The following is a 12,191-nucleotide window of genomic DNA, read 5'->3' as shown; positions in this document are numbered from 1 at the left end:
GCGCGCGATGCCTGGAACACATCACCGTCTCGTTGGTTAATGTATGGTTATGGTCTAATCATAGATGGTGTAGTGTAGGCGCGCGAATGATTGGGTCTCAGATCCTGGCCGTGCATCCGTGGTGGTCTCTAATTGCAACAGCACGGCCACTTCTATAAGGCACAGCCTGTACGTGATGCACACCTCTCCATGCATGCCTTCCACATAGCACATACACAACATGCCTCTCGTCAATTATTTGTAGAACAGGTAGAGTAGAGTAGGGTAGGAGTGTGGCATCAAGATTCTAAGCTCAGATCCCAAGCACAGATCAGTGGTGAAATCTGTTATTTTTTTGTATCAAATTATGGGGTTCTGCATCGTATTGGTTCTTCCTGTTATTTGATCGACCCCTCTTTTGGGTAAATTTTGTGATCTTGGCATGGTAACCTGACGATGATAATACAATAAGAATTTGTCTTCTAAGCCCACATTATCATCATCATCATCCTCATCATCATGTTTGTAATGTGATAAACTCTTACTACTGCACAATTAGATACTGCTAGTCTGCTACCAATTTCGTTTTTTTATCGGTTTTGCTATCTCCAACATGATTGAGAATTAGTACTCCTAAGTCATCGGTGAGAACTATCGGATCGGACTTCATGATTTGTACAAGTGAAAAGAGATATGATTATCTTGATCTGACCACTACTAGCTATCAACTGAGAGATGACTCTTTTTAAGTCTACTGAGCCGTAGCTCGTATAATTTTTTTAAAATCATCGATTAACATAGCCATAGGAGGTGTTAAGATGAATACCATAATTTCTCTGTTTTTCGAACTGCCGTGTTATATAATGAGCTGATTGTTCTGCCAAAAGGCCACAATGGTTTTGCCCAAAAGCCTACAAAAGCTCTGCCCTTGTACACAGTACCTCTAGAAAATTTGTGGAACATGTTTTTCACACCACGCTGAAGTAAAGTTTGGATCGCAGTATGGACGGAAAGCATGATATGCCATCAAATTGGTGGGTTCACTTAGCAATAGAGAGTGTACTATGCATCCCAATCATTCATCAAAAGTCTGTACTCCGTTGCTACAGGCTTCCAGCACAGAAGCAGAGTCATACAGAGAAGAAACGAAAATACCATTACTAAATCTTAGAGCAGAGGCTGAGGAGGAGGTATATATATCACCAGTCCGCTTCTCCACCAACACATCGACATCACAAGTTCTCTCTTGTGCTCAGCACCACCATCGACGCCAAGAAACAAGGACAACCAACAACATGAAGAAACCATCGACGCTTCTCCGATCCATCTCCACACGCCTTTCGACGCGGCTGGCGCCGTCGCCGGCAGTGGCTCCATGGCCGCCGGTGCGTTCCGCTTACGACCGCTGGCTGGCTGCCGAGATCGATGAGCTCCGTGCCGACCCGCTCGCCCCGTGCACCAGCGCCGCCTGGCTCGGCCGCACCATCGGCCTCGCCGTGGCCGCGCAGAGACGGCTCGTCGCGTCGGCGACGTCGGCTCCGGCGTCCGGCATTGACCGCAAGACCATCGACGAGTGCGTAGAGGACACAGCGGAGCTTCTCGACGCGTGCGCCGGGCTCAGGGACCGGCTCGACATGATCAGGAGCTACGCCTCGTCCATGCGCATCGCGCTGCACTGGCTCGAAGGCCGCGGTGGCTGCGCGGCCACCGCTCGGCGCCGCGCGGCAGCGGCGTTCGCGGAGTGCGAGGCCGTGGAGCGGCGGTGCGGCGCGGAGCTCGCCAAGTGCGGGTCTAACCTCCGCAAGCTCGGCGAGAGGGCGCTGCACAGCAAGCCGCATCCAGGCGGCAGAGCGCAGTGTGAAGAGTCCCTGGCCGGCGCGCGCTCGGCGGCGCTTCTCGCCGTGGGAGCCCTCGGCGTCGCGCTGGCTTTCAGGCCGCGCCGGTCGGTGCCCGGCATCGCTCACGCCGGCAGTGGCAAGGGCGCTGAAGCGGCGTCGTGGGAGAGCGCGCTCCAGGATATGCAGAAGCACGTCAAGGAAGTGTACGAGCGCCGCAGGAAAGAGGGCGTGCCGTGCATGGCCGAGCTAGAGGTCGCTGCGGCCGACGGCCGGACGGTGAAATGCGCTCTGTCCACGGGCGGGCGGCATTTGCCAGAAGCGGCGGTCTCGGCGGCCAGGAAGAGGTGCGACGATCTTGAGGAGAAGGTGTTCATCCTCGAGGAGAGCATCGGCGAGCTGCATAGGGAGCTCATCGGCGTTCGGATGGTGCTCCTAGAGTGGTCACAGAGAGCAAGAGGGCACGAGGTTCTCAGGTTCTGAAAGATAATTTAGTGAACTGAACCACCACAAAAACGTTCATAGAAATTAATCGATGTACATATGGATTCTGGTCGATTCTGAGAGAGTTTTTGAATCTCATTATTGTGTCCGGACTCTTGCGGATTAGAATTAGTTTTGTCACATACAACTATGAGTCTTTCTGTTATTCATCTTGAATTTTCAAGATTTCAAGAAACAAATCTCATGGTGTCTTCTGCACCCCATGCATCTTTGTCTCCGGCAAGCTCCGCCATGCGGTCTCAAATAGAACGAGCGCTATCAATGACAAAGCTATTCCAGACTTGTTGGGCAACCACTTGCTCAATCTTGCTCATTCCAACAAATATGGAATGTGCTGTTCCTCGGATGAATTCCTTATCGTTATCGTCCAACATCATCAAACCATAAAACCTGGTTCACAAAATCCTAATTTAACCAAGAAGACTGATAAATTGTAGTATTAGTAGCATCTCAATAGTAGATTTATAATTAGGTATTTTTCACAACTTTGTTTGTTATTTCTTAGTGCAATCAGCTATTGAATTAAAAACTACGACATTTATTATGGATCGGAGGAAACCATATTTTACAGCCTAAGCACCGTCATGTTTCATGTGCCTTCAAACGTTTATCCCCGCAGTTAGTTCTGCTAATCGGTCCAAAAAGTGCAATCATTTGGAGAACTACGTTACACTTATTATTCTGATTCAGGGGTAACCCACGCTATGCTAGCACAAACACATGGATATGAGTTATTACTTATTACTAAACTGGACCACAAACAAAAACATTCATAGATATTAATTGATGTACATATGGATTCTGAACGATTCTGAGAGAATTTTTGAATCTCAATTTTGTGTCCAGACTCTCGTGGATTAAAGTTAGTTTTGTCATATACGAACTATGAGTTTTTCTGTCCTTCATCTTGAATTTTCAAGATTTCAAGGAACAAATCTCATGGTGGGCACCCTTGTCTCCGGCAAGCTCCACCACGCCATCTCAAATAGAACGAGCGCCATCAATGGAGCTATTCCGGACTTGTTTGGCAACCACTTGCTCTAGCCGAGACCTAATCAATCTGGCTCATTCCAACAAATATGGAATGTGCTGTTCCTTGGATGAATTCCTCAACGTTTATCGTTTAGCATCATGAAACCATAAAACTTGGTTCACAAAGTCTTAATTTAACATAAAAGACCGAGAAGTTATCTGATAAATTGACGTGTTAGTGGTATCTGAATTGTAGACTTATAATTAGGTATTATTCACAACTTTCTTTGTTATTTCTCATGAAATTAGCTAGGTACAACATTTTACACGCTAAGCGCCATGGTGGTTCATGCGCATTCAAACATTTATCCGTGCAGTTAGTGCCCATACAATTGATAATCGGTCCCAAAAAATTGCAGTCATCTGGATACTACATTTTCGCTCTAATTATTGGTTATTGGATAAATGTTAGTACAAACACATGGATATGTGTTATGACCACCGATACATGTTGCACTAGTGCAACATATTATTGGTTAGTCGAGAGTGTTATTGTGTATGTGGACTTGGGGAGGCAATGCATGGCGAGGTGTACATCCAGTACAGGCTGTGTCTTTATAAAAGTGGCCATGCATGATGGCTGCTGCATTGAGAGACCACCACCGATGCACAGCCATGATCGGGCGCGATTTGGAGCCAATTATTCAAGCTGCAGACACCATCCATGATTAGACGGAACCATGTGTTAACCATGCATCCGTGTCTCGCTGATGTGTCGCAAGCATCAGGGTATTGTATAGTTTTCACTTGGTCTGGGAATGTTGTGGAAGTTAATTTATTAGTGTATGATAGAATAGTGTTTGTACCTCTGTTTGTGTGGATAAGACCTACCTAGACAGAAAAACAGCTGTTTGGCAGAAATGCTATGTAGTCTATTAACTAGGTAGAATCTGCTTCAATTGCTAGCCACAATCAGATGGTCACTGTTTTTTTATTTTGTGCGTTCTGTATTTGACGGGTAAGCCTGGAAACCTCCGTACTAGAAAAGCAATATATGGTCATGTGTGTACTGAGATTTGGTAAATCTGTGATGTATATGGGTGTACGATTTAACAATCCATATAAGGAGCCTTGCGACATTGTCTTAAACCCATTTAAACCCATGCCACTTTGCTTTACTACTTGTGCAAGTAGGGAGTAAGCTAATATGCACCACATGTTTGTATGCGAGTGTGTTTTTATTTTGCATGAAGCTTTCAAGAAATAAATTAATATATAGTGTCCAACTTGTAACAGTTTATACAGAAGGTATGTAATTGTTTTCCTCTTTTGAAACAGACGAGGAAGAAGAGAAGAATGCACTGCATAGACTACCCCTCCTTATGGATTTCAAATTCTTCTGACATTTGGAAATGTACATATATGGATGCGTATAATCAATATTTTGGGAACTATCAAGATTTGCTTGTAGAGTAAAGATGGGGTTTTACGAAGATAGTGTTCCTTTTAGATCTCGGGCTATCTGTAGATATATATAAAAATCTCTTTAAGCATATGATTGTTTAAACTGATGCAAGAAGAGGGAGTTTGGCAAGAGTTAATCCACAACAAATACCTCAAAAAACAAAAATCTGTCACAAGTGACAACAAAGCCCACTAATTCTATGTTTTGCAAGGGTCCAATGAAGATCAAAAGTGATTTTCTAGACCGAGGTTCTTTTAAAATGGGAAATGGACGAAACACACGGTTCTGGGAAGACACATCAATACTTTTCCTAGGAAGACACATCAATACTAGGAAAACAACAATATAGCAGTGGCGCACCACTATCCCGTGCGACACTGCTAGCCCGCCACCAGTACATGGATTACCAGTGGAGCACCATTTGGTGCACCACTACTAACACTCCATTTTTAGCCTTTTTTGATACGCCACTATTAGGCAATTTTCTAGTAGTGCATGCTTAGGGGATACATCACTATCTCATCAATACCCTACCCTTTATAATCTAGTGCGTCAAAAAATGTTTGGGTGCATGATGTGTTCTTTTTAAAACCCATTAAACATACATTTAGACGTGTGTTATCTGCTAATAATTGGAAGACGTGGTTAATCTTAGTACGGAGACTGATGTCAGTCACACTAACTGATGAAACATATAAGTTTGTTTGGTCTCTCACTGCTTGACTTTTCTGTCAAATGTTATTATGTGGATTTCTTTAATGGTCACACGGTTTTTCCAATAAAATATATTTCAAAACTTAAGGTTCCTTTCAAAATTAAGATCTTTACGTGGTTCCTTCACCGAAAGTTATTTCGACAAAGGACAACTAAGCGAAATGTAATTAGGAGGATGCACGAAATGTGTCTTCTGTGATGCCTCGTAATCTATCAATCATTTATTCTTTGAATGTCCTTTGGCTTGTTTGGTATGGAGAGTGGTTTAATTTACTTTCAATATTTCACCACCGGCCAATGTTACGAATATGTTCGGAAATTGGCTAAATGGGGTGGATAAAAAACTAAAGTGCATATTCAAGTAGGGACGTGTGCTTTGATTTGGGATTTATGGAACATCATAAATGTCTATACTTGTGATTTTTTCCAAAAATATGATGTTACTTGTGACTTCTTAAACTAGTGAACAACAAAAAATATCATACCCCCAAAATCTCATAGATTTTGTGATTCTTTTGTAGCCTCAAAATCACAAACACCATTATCTACATTTGACACTTTTTCCAGAATTTGTTGAAATTTTTATGTGCCATTTTTGTTTTTTTAAGCGGCCCCATGTTACCCGATACCCAAATTACCACAGCCCTTTAGAGCACTGCTACAGATAGCCCATTTTTTAAGACTTCAAAAACTCGAATTCAAAGTTAAAAAAAAGTCATATAGTAAATTTTGTATTCTACCAAGGTGTAATTTTTTTTCACTACGAAATACTTTATATTAGGCACGCCAAGAATGTAAAGAGTGCCGGTCTAGGTGTGGTTATCAGTCCAAAATTGGAAACTTCTAAAAAATTTCAGATTTTGATTTTTAGGTAAGCTTACAATAGAAGTGTTTCACATACCTCGGCTTACAAAGCTCAGTTCCTTGGGGAAACGCATACTTCCATGAAACAAAATGGTTTGGAAAATTTGGGCCCTGCTAAAGGTTAGGTCCTTCTTTTGGTTGGCAATTGAAAATAGCTTTGGACGGCGGATCGTCTTGAGAAAAGAGGATTGACAAATTGTGGGCTATGCCCGCTTTGCAAGCAAAGTCAAGAAACGGCTCCACACCTTTTATCTCATTGTCGGTACACCAAGAGACTATGGGGGATGATAAACGAGTGGATTTCCTCCGTGCACACCTATGAATGGACACCGGACATCTCCATCAAAGATTGGTGGAGCAAAATGTCTTCCAAGGCAACGAAAAACCGGAAGGTCATTGCCACCCTGACCATGCTTACTAGTTGGACGGTTTGGAAGGAGAGAAAGGCGAGAGTTTTGCACAACAAGTCATCCCCACCCTCGGTGCTTCTAGAGATCATTAAGGGCGAGGCTAGACTTTCGGTCAATGGAGGGAGCGAAACATTTGAGAGAAGAAATTTTGGGAGAGTGATCCCTTTGGTTTTCTTGGCCTTTTTTACTACAAACTTTCTCGTTAATTAATGAATGGGACAAATCTTTATCCTAAAATAAAAAGGAAAATGCTTCTGATCCGTCACCCGATGGAGAGCAAAATATCGGTCGCTGTCTTCATGCGTCACGCGACCCACCCGCAAACTACCGGGGCCCAACCACGTGCTCTGTAAAACTCCTCCAGCACGTTCGCATGCACATCGCTGCTAGAACCAAGGGCCCGCGCCGCCGCTGTAGATCACCACGCCGCAATCCCAACCTTACTATTATTGTAAACGCCCAAAAGAATTATTGTTTTGTTGTTAATTATTATTGTAAATATATCTGTGATTTGTTGTAAATATATTTTTTCTCATGGATTTTTTTTAGTGTTGGAATTGTTTTCTTTTTTTTTAAAAGTTGTTGCTGAGAGTATTGTTGTAAATACCCATTTTTTGTTGGTTTTTATTGTTAATATATTGATGCTTTGTTGTAAATATATTTTTGGCATGTGAATATTTTAGTGTTGGAGTATTGTTGTGAACACCCAAATTTTTTATTGGTTTTGTGGTTTATTATTGTTGTAAATATATTGGTGATTTGTTGAACAGATATTTTTAGTTGTAATGGTATATTTTGTAAATATATTGGTGAATTTTGTTAACTTTGTTGATGATTTTTGTTGTAACCAAATCTGCCGTGAAAAATATTGTTCTTTAAACTTTTTGTAACAATACTTTTTGAAAATACTACGTCAATTATGTTGTAATATTACATATATTTTGTACGCGGGAGAGAGGATTTTTGTTGTAATACTCTTCACATTTGGGGAAAATCAAGAGTATGGCTAGGCCCAAAGGGATATGCCCAGTCGTTTTAAAGTGGAGCAGCTGGACTGCGGATTTATTTCCAGAAAATAGAGGGTGGTAAATGTAAAACTACATTTAAACTAATTCTGGACATCGGATCTCGATCGGACGGCGCGGAAACGACCGATTTTGGAGCCTCCAATCGGTCGGCCGATGTTGAGCATTCGCCAAATAAAAAAGTGTTACACACTGGAAATTTTCACGCCCATGGTGTACATCGTTGACTATCTGATTTTTTTTAACTATTCGAGCAAGTTTCGATTTTTAAAAATATCGGGCTACACGTATCCTGTGCTCCAAAGAGATTTTTGGGTTACATATTTTCTTATGAATTATTTCTCTATGAATGTAAGTTTTAATATATTTTTGGTAGCATATTGTGATTGAAAATCAGAATCAAAGTATATCATGGGACCGAAAAAATCAAGCATGTCTTGTTTATATTTCACATGACTATTCTGTTTCATATAAATGCCAATGCATGTATAAGTTTCATTAGTTTCTCCCCTACTTCAAATATAAAAGAAGTCAAGGGAATGGAAAATTACAGTTGTTGCTGAATCGAGATACTCTCATGTCTATTACATGACATGTGTAATTATACGTAGATAAATCAGCACTAATCGGTACAATCATAACCTAATACCTTGGGTTAACTTATCACTTTGACATCATTATAACCCAAGACCAAATTACTCAGAGTCTAATAGCTTGGAGGCTCAATAAAAACTCTTCCTTTCGAATAAGAAACAATCTTTCGTTCAGTGCATCCATGCCAATTTGCACCACCCATCATATGCTTAATATGGCATAATTAATGACACTGTGGGGGCAAGGTGGAGACCACTAAACATATGGATGCTCCCTGGTCTCCTAATGCAGATGCAAGAAAGCCCCAACAACCTTTTTTAGATCTCATCTCGGTTCTTAATACGAGATCCTTCGTTGAACTGAAATGATTAACTATGGTCCATAATTTTTTATATATGACACAAGAACTCTGCTGAGTGGGAGCCGAGGTGAACACGTATGTCACTAAAGACCTACACCATTTTGAAATTGTACTATTATTCTTAATTAATTGTGTTTCATCTATTCTTCACAAGAAGCCCATTCGAACAGCATGGAAGAACTGTACCAGCTGGAGTTGGGCACGTAAAGATTATATATAGCTAAATCCATGAGCAAGTTGGGCATGTAAATATTGAATATAACTAAATAAAGTGTGGTTATATTCTGTTCCATCAAGGTTTCAGAAGTTCCATACCTAAAAAAAAGCAATATATCAGTTAAACCCATTTTGAAATCAACCACTGCGATAAAACTAACTTAAAATCAAGGTGACCTAGTTGGAGGGAAAATTACCATGACCAAGTTTGAGTGACTGAACCACGGGCAAAAACTACGACCCGGATCCTTTATAGGACCTCACGCCTTATAATTATGATCTGCTAGTGGCCATGTCCTTCTGTTGCTGATAACATGGAAGATCGGCCAAAACTGACAATCTAATGACTCATTAAGTCATCTTGACCATTACTAATGTCCATTAGCAAGACGTACAACAGTCTGTCATGTAGTAGAATGTCGTGTTTAATTTCCTAGCAAGAGCTAGATGGGAAGCTATCGAAACAATTTGGAGCGGCGGCGGCCGACCACCAGGGAAATAGCATCAAAAGCACACTAATCAAAATGCAGAGTATCCAACCTCGCAATGCTTAAAACGAACGTTTTGGGACAGAGGAAATCTTGTCAGCGATATTTTTGTTGCTTTATCACTTGGCACGTGAATGGTGGCGTATGATCAACCGTCCTTTGGCACCGTTCCGTGGAAAGGAGGAAAGTAAGATTGGTTGCAACAAAGTACCTACTCGTAATGACAAAGCGATCAGAACAAAATACACTAAAGTTAAGAGTTCCCCCACTGATGTTCTACTTTGATACCGGGCTGTAATTTAGGTACGAACTCTTAAAGTACATAACAAAATGCGCTAATGACATCAAAACAAAAGCATAAAATATGTTTAAACAACATAATTAACAAGGTTGTCATAATTCACCGTAATAACATAGGCATCCTTATATTACATTTAGCACTAGCTAACTTGGTGAATGATACGGAATCTATAATAACAAAATAGGAGTATTAAGTGAATTCTCTCAACATTCAAGATCCACCTAAGCAATCATCTAATTGGTCCACCTCAGCAACAAAAAATAAGTGCCATCCTTCCAACTCCCTTCTACTCAGCAATGGTCAATATGACACTTATTTCTAGCAGGGAGTAATGGTCAAGATGACACCATTGTAAAATAAGTGCCATCCTTCCAGTACCTCGAGAGCCGCATGAGAGGCTACTCCAAAGGCGATCTGATCTTTGTCACCATGGGTTCCGGGCAGACCTTCCTATCCTCTCGTAGTGGCTGGAGGGGACCGTCCGATGATGTACATAAACAAGGAGGCATCCCTTCTCACGCTCCTCCTTCCCCCTTGGGCACCTCTCAAGGTGCCTCCTCTAGTGGTGCGCCCAATTTGCGTTGGTCGTTAAAGGTCCGCCACACTTTGGTCCAGTAGTCCAGCCATCCTCATACTAGTAGGGTGTGACACACATGCTCACACTCAATTCCGATACCACAACCTAGTTTGACTACTGTACGCATGGTTCAGTCATGAACATGCCACCGTTCATATGCGCATGATGACGCCCCTTGGATGACACACGCTATCGCTGCCACCAATTGCCAGAACCGAAATACTCCGGGGTGCTCTTCGCTTTCATGATCCACCATCTTCTGTGGCACCAAAGTAGGTGCGGCGGAGGCCTTTAGATGAGGTCCATGGCTTCCTCCACCCACTTGTCAGTACCATCGCACATGTCAACTATGATGCGCTTACCGAAGTGCTAAGAGCATCTCCAACAGGCGCGCTAAAACGCCCGCGTGGCATAAAAATGCCGGTTTGCAGCGCGCGGGAGGAAAATCGGCCCCCCTGCAGGCGCTGCAAACTGCGCGGCGTTGTAAATATTTTAGGGCGTGGGCCGGATTGCGCTATCGCGAGCGGCATACTTTGTGCGCCGGCTACAGCGCGAGAAAACCCCCGCGCTGAAACTTCCCCTTCCGCGTCGCCGCCCGAGCGCCCAACCCCTCGTCTCCGCGCGGCCGCCGGCGCAATCCCGATGATGGATGGCCCCTCCGGCAACCCACCGACCCCTCCCTACTCCATTCCTCCCTCCGCAACCACCGCCGCTTCCGCAGCGCCGCCGCCCAATGCGGCAAACCCTAGCGGCGGTGCCGACGCCGGCAACACAACGGGTGCTGCGCGTGCGCTCTTCGTTGCGCCGCGCGGGGCTCTGCACACAGGCGCCGCCGCCGCGCAGATGGCAGCCGCGCAGGGTGCCGACAACGCGCGGGCGGCGCCGCCGAGGAGGAAGGCGTCATCGACCAAACGGCCATACATCGGTGCCGCCTCCGTCGCGCCGCTGAAGAAAGCGAAGGCGCCCGCCTCCCGCCGGCCGCGGCCTTCTCCGACGACGACGAACCAGACGCCCCCTCCTCCTCCGACGAGCCAGCCGGCGCCTCCGTCCGGCAACCACGCGGGCGCACATACGGTGCATGATGAAATGCTCGAGAGGTAAAAAAACACTACTTTTCATCCAAATTGTATTTTAGATGCATACATAGCCGGAGAATAATGATTTTCATTGCAATGTAGAGTCGATGATGATACATTCATGGAGACAATGAATGTTGTATCTTCGTTTATGCATGATGAAGCCGCCGATGGAGAGGAGGAATATGAGGATGAAGATGAGGAAGGAGAAGGGTTGATTGAACCTCGCAATCCCGGTCGGTCGGCCAACTACACCATAGCGGAGGACAAGTTGCTTTGCAAGACGTGGTTGACAATTGGAATGGATCCAACAACCGGTACCGATCAAACAAGAGAAATATATTGGATGAGGATGACGGAGTACTTCAACACACACAACACAAGTGGGAACGAGCGAACCATGCGCTCACTTTGGTCCCGTTGGTCCGGCATCAACACCGATTGCCAAAAATGGGCGGGCGTGCAAGCAAACATCGATGTTCTTAATCCAAGTGGCACAAATGAGAATGATAGGGTAAGTCATTCTACTACTATGTTGACCATATGGCTCATATGTGAAGAATACGGTTCTAGTTCATATAGCTAATTTATTTTTCTCATATGTGTAGAACTCTATGGCTCAAGGATTGTTTAGGGATGTGGGAAAGAAGAACAAGAAAGGCAACAAGATTCTTGGCAAGCCATTCACCTTGCATCATTGCTATGAAGTTCTAGGGAATGAAGAAAAGTGGAAGACCCGCGGCAAGTTGGATGCGGCAACTATGGCGGCCAATGCTACCGGTGATGCAACAATCATCAATGATGATGATT

The sequence above is a fragment of the Lolium rigidum genome, chromosome 7 (assembly GCF_022539505.1).
Source record: "Lolium rigidum isolate FL_2022 chromosome 7, APGP_CSIRO_Lrig_0.1, whole genome shotgun sequence".
Classification (NCBI taxonomy): Eukaryota; Viridiplantae; Streptophyta; class Magnoliopsida; order Poales; family Poaceae; genus Lolium; species Lolium rigidum.
Note: the sequence above shows the minus strand (reverse complement) of the source record.